At 38.3% G+C, this 19,414-nt stretch overlaps 1 long non-coding RNA gene across 1 annotated transcript in view; it reads right to left on the bottom strand.

Annotated features, from left to right (window-relative positions):
- The window catches only part of LOC114231677 (uncharacterized), a 315,772-nt gene that overhangs the window by 154,218 nt on the left and 142,140 nt on the right, over positions 1-19,414 (bottom strand). Inside the window, exon 2 of the long non-coding RNA XR_008556400.1 lies at positions 11,172-11,228. This is a non-coding gene — a long non-coding RNA (uncharacterized LOC114231677). The remainder of the gene's footprint in view (positions 1-11,171; positions 11,229-19,414) is intronic.

Here is a 19,414-nt window from a genome sequence, read left to right as displayed (position 1 = left end):
TCTCATTCTCTGAATATCGTCCTTTGCACAATAAGAGTTTTTTATTTTAATTAAATCTGCCTTATCAATTATTTCTTCTGTGGATCACCCCTTTTGAATTGTATTTAATCAGACGACCATTCACAAAGTCATATAGGTTTCTCCTATCTTATTCCCTAGGAGTTTTATAATTTGCATTTTACATTTAAGTCTGTGACTCATTTTGAGTTGCTTTCTGTGATAAGTATAAGGTCTGTATTTACATTTATTTTATTGAATGTGGATATCCAGTTATTCAGGTACTATTTCTGAGAAAACTACCTTTGCTTCATAGTATTACTTTTGCTCATTTGTCAGTATCAGTTGACTATATCAATGAGGTTTGTTTCTGGGATCTTTTCTCTGCTCCATTAATCTACCTGTCTCTTCTTTTGCCAATAATGTTATAATTAAGTCTTAAAGTTGAGTAACAGCAATCCTCCAGCTTTGTTCTTCTCCTTCAATACTCTATTGGTTATTCTGGGTCTTTTGCCTTTCAATATAAACTTTAGATATAGTTTAATAACATCCACAAAATAACTTGAGGGATTTTGATTGGGGTTGTATTGAATCTGTAGGACAAGATGGGAATAACTGAAATCTTAAAAATAGGGAATCTTCCTTTTCATGAACATGAAATACCCCTCCATTTTTTAGTCCTCAGGCTAGTTCACATGAAATTCATTGCTCATGCTTCAGCCCTTTAGGTTTGAACTAATCTTGTCAGCCAGAGTATACAGACTATTTATGTCAGCTTGGCTATACTGACTTTATCTTTTTTTCTTCACTTATTCCTCAGACAAATGATCTATAATAATAAAATAGTAATATGCTAATTATAATGGACATCCTTCAGGATGTACTTCAGGACAACCCTGGGGAAAAAGTCAGGGCTGCTAGGGAAGTTCAGGTGTTGGGAGCCAGAGGGAAGGCGGTGCTGGCAGATGGGGAAAAGAACGCCTACTCTTGCATGAATTTTGTGCACAGGGCCTCTAGTACAATATATAATTTAGGGCATTATACCTTGTGGTCTCAATTTCACTCCTGAGCCCACTTTCTCTCATGATTTTAATATTTGCAAGCTTAACTCCAGCCTAGTTTCCAAAGCTTGCTGCCTGATATTAATCTCAGAGCTTTTTTAATATTCCTGGTGTTGAATTTGTACCATAGCTTTATAAGATGTCCCCATTGGGGAAAATTGGTAACTCTCGGTACTATTACTTACAGCTTTATGAGAATCCCCATTTATCTAAAAAAAAAAAAAAAAACAACAACCAAAAAAACAACCAAAATACCCAACAAGTTTAATAAACCACATCACCAATTGAGTCTAATGTGGTTCTAGTGCTGCAAAATATTAAGTGCCTATGTATATATCTAATTAGTTTTAAAAACTTATTTTATTTCTTGCTTGGATTCTCTCTCTCTCTCTCTTCTCTCTCTCTCTCTCTTTTTTTCTTAACAACTTAGTACCTTAAAAAGCTTTCACATCTCTTCTTCATTTTAGGGTTTCAAAGCACTGTTTATTACTTTATCACCACTCCATCCTTCTGGGTATATCATAAAATCATGCCAAACCCTCTCCTGAGGGAATAATCCTATTGAGAGTTATTTGTGTGGCACCTCTCATAAACTGTTTTCTAGCCTCTAGGCAGAACACATAATACCTGTGTCTTATGTTATTATGAGCCATTTTTTAAAATTCCGATCAAGCTCACCAGCAAGCCATTAAAGCAGATTCCTCAGCTGTATGAAAGTGGATCACAAAGAAAGGTGAACAAAATAGGCACTGTCTCTACAGCTGTAGGCCTCGGACTCCACTGCCTTCCGATTCAGGGAGGTTGGGTGGAAAGTCTATGGGCTGGCCATGGTGTGCAGCATTACTATGAGGCCTGCCCCAGTTCAGTCCTTCCTGAAACATTTCTATATTCTGAGGGAAAAATGGAGATTTCACTGTACATGTTTCCTTAAGTGGTGTCACTTTTTTGTGGACCAAGCCAAGGGATAGGAATGAACAGCTCCCTTCTTTAGTGTGCTAAGGATGGGTCCTGCTGTTTCTCTCAAGTCTCTATGAGGCCTACTGTTCCCATGTATGTCTCCTTGATCCTGTGGTTTGAGGTAAGAAAAAGGGAATTTAGGTGAGTAGTAGCTCCTCTGCCTGTAAGAACCTTTCATTTACAAAAAGGAAATTTGTCTCTGTGTCAGGTGTTGTAAACTTTCTTTTGTGTTTCTTCTACAGACTTGATAAAATGTCTTTCTCATCATGGATCAAAGTTACTTTTATCATTGTCTTGGCATTTCCTCCTTATTCTGGTGAGTACACCTTCCATTCTGGATGAAGCAATTCAAACATCTTAGAAAATGCAGGAGACAACTGTGCATGAAATTCTTGCACATTAAAAAGGAATTAATTAGAAGAAATGTTTTAATATTGCTATTTTCCCTTTCTCCACAAGAGAAGTGTCAGAGATGAAAGAAAAGTAGTAAACTGTATATAAAATCTCCCTCCTGTCAGAATCTGGGGTGTGCCGGGGTACCTAAGGTCAAGTCCCTACCTGCCACCCACATGTACTTCAAAAACCCAGGAGACCAGACCCAGCCAGCCCCACCCTCATTGGGTGAGAGCCAGACCTGACCCACCCTACCCCCCGTAAAGCCCTTCCAGGTGGGGGCACAGCCTCAGGTCCCCCAGCACGGCGTCCAGGCGGGAGGCACGGTTTGAGGTCTTCAGGCCTGGTGCTGGTACGGGGGCATTGTCTGAGGACTCCTGGCCCAATTCCGGGGCAGTAGGGGCGGGGTATGTGGCCTGAGGTACCCTGGCCCTGGCGCTGGGGCAGGAGACATGGCTTGAGGTGTCCCATCCCAGAGGTGGGGTGGGGGTGTGGCCTGAGGTCCCCTGTCAAGCCCCACCAGGTATGGGGTATGACCTGAGGTCCCCCATCAAGCCCAGTCTCCCCGCAGCATCACATCAAAGATGAACAGGGATGCATGCAGGAAGTGTCATGTCCCTAGCTAGGGATGCAGGCAGGCAGCTTCACCTCAGGGCTAGGCGGGGATACACACAGGCAGTGTGACATTAGTGCTGGGGGTGGAAGTCCCCGCCCCCGTTTTCACCCACAGACTGGTCACGACTGGGACACCTTAATGGACAAATTAGCACATTACCTCTTTATATGTATAGATGGAGCAGCTTCCTTTATTAAGTTCCTAAAACTTAAACTGGCAAAATGAAAGGGAATATGTTACAAACTACTTTTAAGAAAATGACATCAGTGGCTTGCCTTTTCTCACTTCCCACCTTAGAGAGATGGAGGCAGAGAGGGGGGTTAGAATGAACAATAGAGCTTAGCTATTTGTTCATTTATGACTAAAGATTTTTACTTAGTTATTATAATTTTGGAGGTCAGATTCCATGTTCGCTAAATGCAGACTTAAGGAGGTAATGATGTCTTTTAGAGCTAATATTCCAATATGATTTATTGTTGGCCAGTTCTCAGTCCACTAAAGTAAAAACTTAGTGTGACGGGAAAACTCATTGATCCCTCTCCTGGGTATTTTTATTCCTTTAGTGCAAGGAGAATGATGAATTTGAATAAAGTAGCTATGAGGTGATGAACAGAACCCTGATATAAGAACTGAGTACTATTTCTTTAAGTAGTAATTAATTTCTTCATGTTACATGACTTAATGCAAGGCATATTTAGTGGCGTAAAAAAGACATTGTCTTTTCTGACTAACATGTCTCTTTTATTAAAAACATGAATAAAAAGTACTTTGGCATTTCCACAGGAGAGATTGGTGATTACTGCACAACACTTAAAATTATTTTCATATATGAGAATAATTTGGAAGTATATTTCCAATTTGGAGCTATTTTGTGAACTTAATATTTTGATATTGCCACAAAAGGTTCACCTCAGAAGTTTGGGGTCCTGAGTAGGCACTTTGTGTAGCATTTTGCTACTAAAAACTGTAGGTTCTTCCCACCAGAGACTCTGATTGTTTTCCTCTCTTCTTCTTGTTTTTATATTTTCTTTTGTGTGCTGGTTGCAGAAACAGCTCTTGCACCTTCGCCTCGAGAAGAGAAACCACTACGCCTACCGGTAAGTTAATACTGATTAATTTGGAAATTGAAAAAGACAATCTTTTAATTTTTTTATGTTGTAAATTTTAACAGCAAATTTCACCAAACAGTCCAGCTGGTGCCGCTCAGTGGTTAAGTGTCAACATATGAAATAAATGGTCCCTGGTTCAATTCCATATACTAGGGTTGTGGGCTAAATCCCCAGTAGCGGTATACAGGAGACACCGGATGGATATATCTCTCTTTCATTGATGTTTCTTTCTCTCTAGTCCCTCGCCCTACTGCTATTAAAAAATGATAATAAATGCATCAAAAAATGTGGAACAGAATGATCCTTCAAAAAATTTTTAAAAACAGTGTGATTATTTTGCAAAGTTCAAGAAATAAAATTTAGCAAGCAATAAAAACTCACTTAGCATTTTTAACAAGATAAAAATATCCCATTGTTTCAAAGATTCATTATTAGGTGTCCTTATTATTTGCAAGCATCTAATAAAGGTTACAGTGTATTTGAATTAGAATTGTGTATCCCAGCAAAACAAGAGGATTATAAAAATTATCCTCTTAAAGGTATATACACTAATAATTTTCATATACTCATGAACAAGAATATTATATAGAGGGGAGAAGCATCTAAATAGATAAACTTTACAAAGACATTTCAAATGCAAGTCATGTAAGGATACACAACATGTTATTTATCTATGTAAATTACCAATAATGCCATTACTAATCAAACTTTATATAATATAGATATGTAGATAGGTCGATAAACAAATATGCAAATCCTATCTAATAAAAGAGTAATATGCAAACTAACATCACTCCGCTACACTCACAAGCCACGCCCACCAGCCAATCAGGAGTGAGTATGCGAATCAACCCAATGAAGATGGTTGCAGCCACAGATCAAACAGGAGGCTTGGGTTGCCCCCGGCGATGGAGGAAGCCAAGCTTTCTGCACACCCTGGCCAGCCCAGGCCTCCACTCAAGGCTACAAAGTTTCAATTATAAAACATACATAAATCCCAGATACCAGGGCCTCCGCTTGGGTTGCCAGGGGTGTGGCTGGCCTACAAACCACCACAGGCCCCTCGCCCAGGCCGCCCCATGACCCAAAGGAACCCTCACCCTGATCCGGAACACCCTTCAGGGCAAACCAGCTGGCCCCCACCCGTGCACCAGGCCTCTATCCTATCTAATAAAAGAGTAATATGCAAACTGACCATCACTCCAACACACAAGATGGCTGCCACAAGATGGCCAGCAGGGGAGGGACCAGGTCTGCAAGGGAGGGCAATTGTGGGCAATCAGGCCAGCAGGGGAGGGCAGTTAGGGGTGACCAGGCAGGCAGAGGAGGGAAGTTGGGGGCAACTGGGCCTGCAGGGGAGGGCAGTTAGGCATCAATCAGGCTGGCAGGTGAGTGGTTAGGGGGTGATCAGGCTGGCAGGCAGAAGCAGTTAGGGGCAATCAGGAAGGAAGGCAGGTAAGCAGTTGGGAACCAGCAGTCCTGGATTGTGAGAGGGATGTCTGACTGCCTGTTTAGGCCCGATCCTACTGGGATCAAGCCTAAATGGTCAGTTGGACATCCCTTGCGGGGTCCAGAGGGTGCAGGCTGGGCTGGGGACACGCCCCCACACCAATGCACAAATTTTGTGCACCAGGCCTCTAGTACTAATATAATAGAAGACCAGTGCAGGACATTCGCACACTGCAGGGTCGGGGCGGGGGCGGGGTTCCCTCATCCTTGCCTGTGCACTTTCTCAGTCTGGGAGACCTTGAGAGATGTCCAACTGATGGCTTAGGCCTGCTCCCCTGTGGGGAGTATACCAAAGCTGGCAGTTAGACATCCTTAGCGCTGCCATGGAGATGGAAGAGGCTCCTGCCACCACTGCTGTGCTCACCAGCCTTCAGCCCAGCTTCTGGCTGAGTGGTGCTCCTCCTGTTGGAGTGCACTGACCACCAGGGAGCAGGTTCTCCATTGAGCATCAGCTTCCTGGTGGTCATTGCACATCATTGCAACCAGTCCTTCTGCCATTCAGTCAATTTACATATTATCCTTTTATTATATAGGATGTGTATATATATAAATATGTATATATGTGTGTGTGTGTGTGTGTGTGTGTGTGTGTATGTGATGATAATCTGAATGTATCTGATTCCATAATAGTAAGACCATTGAGAAATATAAATTATTAAAATTACATTGTACCATTCCTTATGGTATAAAATGGGGAAATCTGGGGCAGATAAGAGAAGTGAGATGAGAGTGGCTACATAATACAAACACATTCAGCAATTTGTCTGATTTTTAAAAAAGATACTGGGTTTGTAAAAATATGTTAATATTTTATGACTAATTGGATGGTTTATTTTCGAACCTAAATATAGAATATGTTCATTCCATTTTGATGCATATCTTATACTAAGATTAAAGAACATTTTATTGAAAAAATTACATTATCTGAAAAATTTTATGTTCTTCTTTATGTTCAACAGCCAGACTGTAGATTATATAAGCATCAATTATATAATTGCGGGACCAAAATGGATCCAATCTGCGGAACCGATGGTCGAACTTACTACAATAGATGCCTTTTCTGCAGAGCAATGTTGTAAGAACACAAGGCTGAATATTGGCTCTTTCAAAATAATGAAGAAACCATAAAAAAAATAGGAAAATGCACGTTTTGGACAGCCTGGGCACAGTATATATGGAAAAAGAATTTGTTCGATTTCAGTAAATGCCACAGAAACACACTGGTACCTTTCCTGGGAGTCATCATTTGCTAAAGCAGTTTTGTATTTGACCTCTCATTATAAGTGCTGGACATTCAGCAAATGTACAAATCAATTAACCTAATTTTATCATTATGACTTACTGATAGCAGTCTATATTGAATGCTGAAGTCCACATGATAATTGATAATCTCTGTAATGTAGCGTCAAGCTACAGGGAGCATAATTGAGCAAGAAAACCTACGTGACTAGAGAAATTTGAAATCCATCACAATGAGCCTATTCATGCTAGGAAGGGACTCCTCTGATAGTCCACCTTATCACCTATCCTCCATGATAGACTGAGAACCTCCCTTAGAGAGCAGGGCAATCCAGGACACTTCCATCCAACCTCCTTTCCTATATGCTTCACTCCAAAGGAGTTTGCAGTCTCAAGGTTCAGCCAGCCCTAGCCGGTTTGGCTCAGTGCATAGGGAATCAGACTGCGGAACAAAGGGTCCCAGATTAGATTCTAGTCAAGGGCATGTACCTTGGTTGCAGGCTCCTCCCCTGCCCGGGACGTGGTCAGGGCTCATGAAGGAATCAACCAATCAATGTGTTTCTCTCACATCAGTATTTCTCTCTGTCTTTCCCTCTCTCTTCTACTCTTTAAAAATCAATGGAAAAAATATCCTCAGGTGAGGATTAAAAATAAATACATAAAGGTTCAGCCAACCTTCCTACCTACCTCCTTATTTTCGCACAAATTTATTTCCTCTTATTTAATCCTAGAATTGGCTTCTACTTCTAGAGAACCAACAAAACAAAACTCTCCTCTCTCCAGTCTGGGTGGGTTCCAAGATTGAGCCAGGACTGACCATGTAGTAATCACCAATCTCCCCTGTGAAAATACCAAACTATTTCTTATTGATTTTTTTTTTAATAAAGAGAGACATGGTAGTCAGAAAAGACAATGTCTTTTTTAATGCCACAAAATATGCCTTGCATAAAGTCTTGTAACCTGAAGAAGTTAATTACTACTTAAAGAAATAGTACATTGTAGGAAGAGTCACCTAGCCCCAGATCAGGAAAGGATCTGTGCAGGACTGGGAAGCACGTGGGCCCAAACTGTTTGTGGAGGTGGATCAACAGTCTCTCTACACTGTGCTCATTATTTAGAAGTAGTTAGTGCAATACCCAGGCAATTTTAAATGCTGTTTATAATAATTTCTCTTTCTCTTTTTCTTTACAGAAGTACAGATTTTCATGGTAGTTTTAACCATTATGGAAAATGCTGATTCTGCCTGAGCTAAACAATCTGATGGCTTTTAAGGCAATCGTATTTTGCAGTGGATTCTACAGCCAGAGTCTTTCAAATCAGGGTTTTAAACTCCTAGGTGACCAGACAAAGCCTTCCATGGTATACAAGATGGGATATAGGGTGTTGAAAGTTGTTTCCCAACTCTTAAGAACCTTTGATTTGTTTTCTTTCTCTGTTCAATTATTAAATAGTAAGTGAAAAACTACCCCCAATCATGTGTTTGATAATATAAAACCTAATGCAATTTAAAATCATAAATATTTCAACCAATACAATGTTAAATAATATTATCTTTATTAAAATAACCCTTCTCGTTGATTAGTCGGTTAAAGCACATGAATACTTTTGGTAACTACAAGTAAATGCATTCAAAGATGAAGAAAACAACATATTTCTGGGCTGTTCAATAAAAGTACAGACACTTGGGCTCCTCTTTATCTGAAAGAATCAAAACCTCTAGAAGCGGGATCTAGGACGTGTGCTCTAACAAATACCCCAGGTCAATCATTCAATCATCAATATTAAGCAGTATGGATTTGTATTCTAAAACATAGGTCATGTCTATAATTGCATGAAGTGCAAAGTCTATTCAAAGGTATTTTTTGATTTCTGAGGCTTGGGGCAAATTTACATCTTTGTCATTCACAAATCAGGCAAGACATAGGCTGTTAGTGTACTTTATATAATCTAGATCCAAGGCCCTTATTAAATATACTAGAGACTTTGTGCACAAATATTCATGCACTTTGGGGGATCCCTTAGCCTGATCTGAGCCCTCTCAAAGACCAGGATCCCTCAGTGGATATAAACCTGCCCTGCGTTTTAGGCCCGCTCCCCATGGGATCGGGCTGACTCTGGCAGTCAGACATCCCTCTGGAAATCTGAGAGCCCTCAGGGGATGTCTAAGGTTTAAGCCCATTCCCCACATGCCTATGCCTTTAGTCGTACAACCTCAGCACTGCTACGGAGGAAGGAGAGGCCAGCTTCTGGCTGAGCCGCGCTCCCCCTGTGGAAGCATTCCAGGTAATTACTCCATTATGGTCAATTTGCATATTACCCTTTTATTATATAGGATGATTTGCAAATGTTTTCCCTGGTTTTCAAGTTGTCTTTTTTACGTTATTGATGTACCATTTGCTGCAATTTTTACAAATTTAATGAATTCCAACTTATCTATTTTTTCCCTTTCTTGCTTGTATTTTGGTTGTTCAGTAAAGCAACTGCTGGGTAATCCAAGCTCAAGAAGATCTGCACCTATTTTTATTGAAAATTTCACAAACAGAATATACAATAGAATGGTCTTCATAAATAAAAGTATGTAATTTCTTCAACCAAGTTCAACAAAGAGAATCTAGCCAGAAAGGCAAAACAACTTGCCATAACCTACATTATTTACAAGATAATAGTAATCATATCTTTTTACATCAAGTTTGCACTAATTCACAATGAGATTCTCTTGTGAACAGACATATAATAAAGAGAAAAGGATGTTTTATTCATCCTCATGAAAGAAATGGAAAAAACGTAACACCCAATTATCAATTTAATGTTCAAAATGAATAATACTCATATATTCATATAGTGGAATGTTACACAGAAGTGAAAATAAATGAACTAAATATAGCTCTAAATATCAGTGTTTATAAATTCACAAATAAGTATAAAGAGGAAGTCATGAAGAATATGTATATTACTGTTTGTGTAAGATATTATTCTTTGTGTAAGATATCTATTTATCAATTTAATGTTAAAAATGAATGATCCTATATAAATAAGAGGTAATATAGGTAAAATGTATATAAATGTATATCTAAAGACATGCATAAATATGACATACGTAAATACACACATATATCATGATATTGAAAACTAAATATATAAATCCATGTATAAGTATGAAATACATAAATACACATATTTATAGTGAATATATGTATTGATCTGCACTGAACTTATATATGAATACAGGAAGTAACAAACAGAAAATTCAATTTGGTGATGTCTTCTGGTAATGGGGGGTGAGAGAGACATGATCTAGTGGAGGAAGACCATGTATGTGGTAATGAATTAGTTACATATAAAATACTTTAGACCAATTAATCACTCTTATCATAATAGGAGGCTATATATTTTAATATTAATAATTTTAACAAAAAATTCATAGAAGACAATAAATGCTAAAATGATTGCCTTTTGGTAAAAATATGTTTACTTTTCCAACTTTCTGAATCTTTCACCTTAAAAAATCATGTTTTTACTATTATAAGGAGAAAATGGCAGCAAAACAAAGCAACAATATATCTTAACATTTTGCTAAATAATCTAATTTTACCTACGTTAACATTCCTAATTCCTAAACAGTAATAGACAGTAAAATGTTCCCTCCATTTCTCAGTCTGACACTCTGAGCTTTATTCAGATCCAGAGACAGAGAAACATTGATCAGACTGTCAAACCTCAGAGGGAAGGTAGGGGAGGGTGGGGGTAAGGGGGAGAGCTCAACCAATGGACTTGAATGCATGCATATAAGCCTACCCAATGGACACAGACACCAGGGGGGTTAGGGCATGATAGTGGGGGTGGGGGGCAATGGGGACATAAGGACACATATGTAATACCTTAATTAATAAACAAAAAAAGATTCAGATAAGAGCAGAAAACTTCCTGGGTACTCTCTTACTCAAACTACATTTCTGCATGCACAGCCATTATTGCTATCCATCCCACCATGCTCCCTGAGACCTAGGCGGTTCTGAACCTGCTTGTGCCTTTACAAACATCCTCTAACACATGTGTAGAGCAACTATCAACAAACTCTACAGGATATGGACTATGAAGTAGTTTTGTGGTTTGGTGATGAACACCAAAACACTCTCATTATTCAAACTTATGACACTTGGTTAGTACATAACCGGAAATCTTGTCCAACTTAATGTTTTCCATTTATGCAAGTACTAGTGAATCAATTATGCATATGGCACCATTCTGGGTATCACCAAAAAGCTTAGAATATTACAGTGAAATACGTACCAAAAATACAGGGAACTAAGTGTCTTGATGGAGATATTCATAAGAGGTGTTTTCCATCTGTATGATGAAAGAAATGGCCATTATTGACTACTGGGTATCAGTTTATTACAGAACTCATATGCGTGGAGGCACAGGTTGCCGTAACACAAAAATCGTGTGTCCTAAACCAAGCAGAGAGCTCAACCACCTTTGTCATACTTACACACTTTATGGCCTTTACTTTGTGCCATAAGCCAATTCCAGCATATCAGCAGGGCTGAATCATCTGGAAATGGCTAAGGGCATTTCTCCAAACCTGAAAAGTAAGCATAAAATGATTGCTTGCTGTCACACAGCTAAGGGCATTTCAATCTACATGTTATTGCCTCCTACTGGCCAAACACCTGAATAGTCGTAGGCAGTTTTTCCCTGGTCTGACAATGGATTCTGTATACCTAACCCTACACTCTGATGTTGATATCTACCTTGCCTTAGGACAATTTGTGTTAATAAATAGCAAGGGGTCCTGAGACAAGAGAGAACTTAGTTCCTTTAGATAAGTCTTCTATGGCTCCCCATAATGCCTTCCAAAATTATGTTTCGTCTCTGGACTCTTATTTAATTTATACACAGCACCTTCTCAATTCCTGAACCCTTCTAGATGCTGGATCAAGACCACTGGCAACTGTGTTCATTGCTCCCACTTCTTCTCACAAGGACCTTCCTGTACAAGGATCATACACCATGCATTATTGGGTGTGCCGGTTAATAAAAGCAGATTTTGTAATCAAAGAAAACATGATAATTTCAAGAGAAACATCACAAGTGCTTTATTCAAAGTAATATCCATCGCTAGCTACACATTTCCCCATCTTTCAGTTAATTTCTGGATACTGTCCCAATAGAACTTTTCTTGTTTTGAGGCAAACCATTCAGAGACCCAATTTTCCACTTTGTATGTTTTCAAGTCCTGCTCAAGAAGTGCGTGTGCCATTGATCGGAACAAGTGGTAATCTGAAGAAGCAAAGTCTGGTGAATACAGAGGATGGGTTAATACTTCCCAGGCAAGATCTTTTAAAGTGTCTTTTACGGGTTTGTGATGTGTGTGATGGTGCCTTATCATGAAGCAAAATTACTTAGCCGTGTCTTCTGGCCCATTCTTGTCGATTCACGATCAAAGCGTGGTTCAGATTGATTATTTACTGTTGGCAGTGATCAGTACTAATGGTTTCACCTGGTTTTAGAAGCTCATAATACATCACACCTTCCTGATCCCACAAACATTGTCTTCTTTCTGAAGTGATTTGTCCTTGCAGTCGATGTTGATTGTTGACCTGGATCAACCCATGATTTTGTGCATTTGGGATTCTCAAAATAAATCCACTTTTCATTGCCAGTCACAATTTGATGCAAAAAAGAGTTTCTTATGTGCCTTTGATGCAACATTTTACAGATGACGTTTCAGTTTTCCATTTGTCTTTTGTTCAACTGATGTGAAACCCACTTTCCTACCTTTAAAATCTTTCCCATTGCTTGTAAATGATCAGAAATTGTTTGCTGACCAACATTTAATCTTTCTGCAAGGTGTTTGGAAGTTTGACACGCATCTTCATCCAATAATGCTTATAATTGTTGGTCTTCAAACTTTTTCAGTTGACCTGGACGTCTTTGTCTTTCACATCAAAATCATCAATTTTAAAACATTTAAACCAGCGTTCACAATAAGCTTCCAAAAGTATTCAGCATCACTTTTCTCCAAAATAAAGTAATGAACTAAAACTTCCTGCAAATGCTCTTTTTTTGGCACAAGTTTTGACATTTTTAAGCATAAAAATATCTATGATGTTAACACCTTCAGCAAATTGATATATGAAGTTTTGAAGCTTGTTGTCAATACAACAAAATATTGTATTGACACACCCAGTAATGCATGGTGTATATCAAATCTCATATATATCAACATATGTGTAACTCCATCTATTGAAGAAAATCCACATTCTTAACTGGTACACCTAGTAAAAGCTGCCTCACATAACCATCAATACAAATGTAGGCAAGGGCACTTGAATTAAACTTGTCCAGGGCCTGAAATCTCTAATTGTCACAACAAGAGTTGATTGTTCTACACCATGAAATTTCACTTGTGAGAACTACAAAAATATCTAAATAAACAGAGAGACATTTGTTGTTCATGGTTGGAAAGTTCAAAATAGTAAAGATGTCAATTTTTGTTAAAGTGACCCATGGAGTAAGAAAAAAAAAAACCACTTCTTTTTTCATAATCCTTCTTTTTTTTTGTAAATAAAAGCATATTTATCTTTAACCCTTTGCACTCGCTTGCTTTTTTTCTCTTTATTCTAATGCTAACCATGTCGAGTCACACTCGACATCCGAGTGCAAAAGGTTAATTTTATATGGAATTATAAAGTACTAAACTGGCTAAAACAATTTGTAAAAACCAAAATACCTGATTCCCTCTGCCCCAAGTACTACTTCATATGTACTGCTAAATAGCTACAATACTCATAAGCACATGGTATTGGTATATATACATATATATTTCAATATATATTATTATATATATTCTCTTCATTATTTGTATTGCTAAAGATTTGTCAATTCTATTTATTGTGTCAAAATATCAAGTCTTAGTTGCACTGATGTTTTATATTGTTTGTTTCTGGGGCCCATTTTATTTATATTTGCTGTCCTTTGTTTTTTCCCTCCCTTCTACTAACTTTGGCCTCATATGTTTTTCCTTTTTTAGTTCTTTGAAGTGTAACATAGGTTATATAATTGAAATATTTCTTCTTCCTTATTGTAGTTTTCTTTTTATCTCTATAAACTTCCCTCTTAAAACTGCTTTCGCTCCATGCCATACATATTGGTACACTGTTTTTCCAGTTTCATTTTTTCAAGGTACTTTTGATTTCCTCATTAACCCATTCATTGATCCATTTGTTCTTCAGAAGCATGTTGTCAATATATCTATGTTGCATAAGTGGGTGCTAGCTTGTGTGTGTGTTTGTGTGTGTGTGTGTGTGTGTGTGTGTGTGTGTGTGTGTATACACACGTGCTCACGCGCGTATGTGGGTGTTTACAATATAAATTGCTACCCAGCAACTTCCACTCTGGGCTTCAAGTTTACTTTTCCCTAAAATATCCTACATGGGAAGGACTGGTCTACCCCAGACAACTCTGATGGTATCTACAGAAATAACTGAAAGAGCTAGGGAGAATAATAGTCACTTTACTGCTATGTGTTTCCTTTACCACATAGTTCCTTCAATTAAATTGACATAAAATTACTAATCTTAGATTTTTGTTTCTAAAACCAAGGTTTCATACTTTTTAAAAAAATATTTTTTATTTATTTCAGAGAGGAAGGGAGAAGAAGACAGAAACATGAAAGATGAGAGAGAATCATTGATTGGCTGCCTACTGCATGCCCCTACTGGGGATTGAACTCGCAACCTGTGCATGTGCCCTTGGCCAGAATTGAACCTGAGACCCTTCAGTTCGCAGGCTGACTCTCTGTTCACTGTGCCAAACCAGCTAGGGCAAAACCTGGGTTCCTTTACTCTGAAAATAGGCAGGCAGAATCATAATGCCAAATGTCTACCAACTATACCACTTAAGTGCAGACAGTTCTAATTTCATTCCCCAGCCCTTTCTCTCTACTGAGAAATTCATATCCTACGCTGTGGCCCAGGCTTGCCAAAGCTGGATTGTCCTGAGACTCATTAGGCAAATTATAAAATCTATCATTGCCCAAGCCTCATTTATAAGCACTTGTTACACAGTCTTAGTGGTGAGGCTGAACACCAAGGCGAGTGTCAAGTTCTAATTGAATTACTGTACAAGAGTCTCACAAGATGTAAACATTAGGGAAAACTAGTCAAACTGGATATCACTCTATTATTTCTTACTAGAGACCATGGGCACAAAATTCATACACTTGGGGAGGGAGGGTTTCTCATCCCAGCCTGTGCCGTCTCACAGTCCAGGAGCCCACAGGGGATGTCCGACTGGCAGTATAAGTCTGCTCCTCGTGGTGAGTGGGCCAAAGCCAGCAGTCGGACATCCTTAGTGCTGCTGCAGAGGTTGGGGAAGCTCCCACCTCCACCACTGAGCTCCCCAGCCCTGAGCCTGCTCAGGGCTTCTGGGTGAGTGGAGCTCCCGCTGTGGGAGTGCACTGACCACCAAGGGGAAGCTCCTGCTATGAGTATCTACCCCCTGGTGATCAGTGCGCATAGCAACCAGTCATTTCACCATTTGGTCGATTTGCAAATTACCCTTTTATTATATAGGATAATTTTAAATCTGCAATTTTCCTGAAGTAAACACAAACGAAACACAACAACACAATTTAACAATGAAAGGTTTCAATTTGAGTATAAGGCAATTCTGGCATTAAAAAGCAATTGAATATATAAGTAAAATTACTCTTCATTTTCCTGATTAAATTCTTTTTCCTTCCTAATTTAATTGTTTGAAAATTTTCACATATCTTAGAATCTATAATATGTTATATTATAATCTTCCTTTCCCATATCTGAGTTTATCAGATCAAGCTGTCCCTAAGATTCCTCCTGAGGGATGATCTATTGAGAAGGCTTTCTGAAATATCTCTCATGATCTACTTTATAGCCACAAGTGAGCACACAGAATACCTCTGTGCTTTGTCTGCCCTGGGTCTTCTGTATTCCCCATTAAGCTCCTCACTTATATAGTCAAAACAGTGACTTAATTGAATGAAAAGCAGTTGGCCTGCCCTCGCTGTTATTTCTATGGTTCAGGTAGATCAGGTGGGAAAATCTAGGGAGGCAGCCCTGACATGTAGCATTGCTGTGAGCACTGCTCTAAATAAGCACCGTTCCTTAAGGATAGCTAGGTTCCCTATGAGTTGACATAGTGACTGGGAAAGCAAGGACTGGACAGTTCCTATACCAGTAAGAAATTTATCTTATATAGACTGTGGATTATCCCTTTCATGAATTATAAATTATTCTAAATGTTTCATTCAGAGACATAACAAAATGCCTCCCTTCTCCTCATGGATGAAAGCTATTTTCATCATTTTCTTTGCACGTCCTCTTCATTCTGGTCTTGGATGAAACACTTCCTATATCCTAGAATATGTGGAAAACAACTGGTGTAACTGATTTTTATTAAGTTTGTGAAACTTAACCTGGTAAGTGAAACTGAGCAAATTACAAATACCTTTTTAACATTTTAATTGTGGATGGATTCTCCTCATTTCTCACATTACAGAAGTAGAGACACAATGGTAGGCTAGAATGGACAATAGTTTTAATAGTTTTGTTAATTTAAACTTTGAATTCTTTCCTTTATGGGGCTCACATTCCATGGTTGTTAAATACAAAGTGTGAGGTGACATGGTCTCTTTTAGGTCTGGTATTTCTTGATAATCTGATTTGATATTTGCCAGCTCTGATCCCGATATATCAAGGCCTTTTTAAGGATGAAACTCATTGATACTCTTGGTACCAAGTTATCTTCCTTAAAGTTTATGCTGGCCCTTCAATTTCCGAATAAGGTATTCCTGACAAGTGGCACACAATTACAACAAACAGCTAATTAAAGAAGCACTGATTAATTTTTTCATATTTAAGTGATTTTGACCAGGTATTATTGCCCTCGATTAGGATCTCAAGTATAACACTGACAGTACAGTGGCAGCTCTAAAGCAAGGTCCTGGGAATAATCTGGAGAATTAAAAACTGTTTCTTGATTTTGTTTTATTTGGTGAATTTAGTGTTTTGCTGCTGACATAAAGGATTATCATATTACTTGCATTTTAAAAAATATATATTTTTAAATTTATTTTATAGAGGGGAAGAAAGAGGGAGTGAAAGATAGAACCATCAGTGATGAGAGAAAATCACTTATCAGCCATTATGGATGGAGCCTACAACCCAGCAGGTGTCATGACCAGGAATCAAACCCTGACCTCCTAGTTCAGTGATGGGCAACCTTTTGAGCTTGGTGTGTCAAACTTCGCCAAAAAACTGAGCATAACTCAGGTAGTGTGTCACTTTGAAGGAAAAACATTATTTTGCAAATGTTGCATCCTCAAGAGCAGCAAATGTTTCATCCTCGGCATGCGGCCACCTCAGCAGCTGCGTGTCATCAGAAATGGCTACTCGTGTCAGTGCTGACACACGTGTCATAGGTTCGCCATCACTGTCTAGTTCCTAGGTCGAAGCTTAATCAATGAGCTACACCATCTAAGCTCAGGTAAAAGAGTCTTAAGAAGAAACCATCAGATACCTGAGAAGGAAGATGGGTGAAAGAAATTCTGTCTTAGGGATTCTGATGGGGCCAATCAATATTAATTGACTTGGCTGAGAAATAGTTAATTTAAAATTGATGTTTATTTTCTTATGTCATTGTAATCTTTCCTTAACACATAGTTCCCCATGCAAATTTAGAACATTTCTTCTGTATGAAGAGCATAACATAGTGTCAACAGCATGCTTTGTTTTTCTGCCCAAGTAAAATGTTGTGTAATAAGGATCATTTATTGAAAGGCATGAAAATTTTAAACATAGTAGACTTCAAATCCAGTGCCATTTAATATCTTTAATAAATAATAGGATCATGTGCAGATACTGAGAAAAACATGAACTTTCAAAAAAATTCCCATTAATAAATACAAATTAAGTTACTGAAATAGTAAACAACCCATAATTTAGGAGTTCACAGTTTCTATTTTTTCTTAATAAAATGTCATCATAAGTTTTCTCATAGAGTTTTAGAAAACAATAAAAAAGTGAAAAATCTAAAACAAAAAACAAAAACCCTACACTGCTTTTGAGAATACTTGATCTCAGTGAATGTGTATGTATGCATTATGCATGTGTGTGAAGGGATGGGAAAGGGGGAAGTGTACTCATTCTGGTCCAGTCAATGTATTAGGTAACTCACATTGATTATGATGTTGCAAAAGATATGCCCCCTCCACACCCCACTCCAGGAAGCCCATGTCAGCTCTGGACCAACTTCAATCTGTGGATGTGGAAGGGGGTGGACATTCAAAGAGAAAAAAGTCAACAGTTACATGTCATTTAATAGCCTATTTATTAACACATTTTCTTCGGACAGAACCCATGTTTCCTTGACATAACCAGGAACCTCTTTTCCATAAGACTGAAGCTTGGTCTGGTGCAACCCAAGTGTTTGCTTTAATAAAGGTCATTTTTTTTTCCCAGCATAAAATGTGAGGAAAAATGGATGGTTATATCTAGATGATGTCATTTTCAAAAAACTAGAATCTCTCTATATCTCAATTTCACACATCTAAATTTTTGATAGATACTTACTATATATTTCATGCTAACTTGCTCTACCATATCAAACCCAATGAAGTTCTGATCACACCTGGATCTCAAAAATATGGATTGTTCCACTTTTGCACTGTCCCTCCCTAATTAATGTCTTCCTTCTTTACTCAGTTTTACATTCATGGCCAATGATTTTCACTACTTCCATATATATATATTTACACACACACATACACACATCTCAACTCTCTGATTTTATCCTGCTCACCTGGCCAAATTACACCCATGGTTAAATCACACCTTCTGCCTAAAATGTGCCTGTGCTCACATAGTATAATATGGTTATGGGGATAATTCTACAACCACTATATATGCTCAAAATAGTTTTTTCTCACAAAACTCAAGAGAGCATAAAGCATAAATATCCTTCATATTATACTATATTTCTTAATCCAATGGCTCTTGCTCTCTTCTAGATGATCATGACACTCTTTCATGTCTCCAATCCTCCCCAAAGATCGAGCCTTATTTTCAGTCTCTCCTACTGGCTTTATTACTTGCATTACTGAGGAAAACTGAAGCGTTCTAATGAGAATTTCCACAGACTACCCCTACCGTATGTCCTCACCAGAACCTGTATCTGTATTCTCTGTTACCATAGACACATTAACTCTCATTTCTTCTCACCTCAAGAACATCCCATCTCTTCTACATGATTACTTTTTCCTCTACCCTATATCTTTGCAGTCAGAATACAATGGGATGCTTTTATCCATATTTTAAACATTTTCTTAACTCCATTTTCCCTGCTAGCTAGTGTGCCATTTCTTCTAAATGCAGCAAAATGCCTTAAAAATGTTGTCGATGTTTGCTAATTTCTCATTTGCCAATTTCTTCTTGATCCCATTCAATCAAGTTTTCATGTTTACAATCTACTAACTCTTGTAAAGGTCAGTA

Source organism: Eptesicus fuscus, chromosome 6 (assembly GCF_027574615.1).
Source record: "Eptesicus fuscus isolate TK198812 chromosome 6, DD_ASM_mEF_20220401, whole genome shotgun sequence".
NCBI lineage: Eukaryota > Metazoa > Chordata > Mammalia > Chiroptera > Vespertilionidae > Eptesicus > Eptesicus fuscus.
This window is presented reverse-complemented; position numbering and strand designations above follow the sequence as displayed.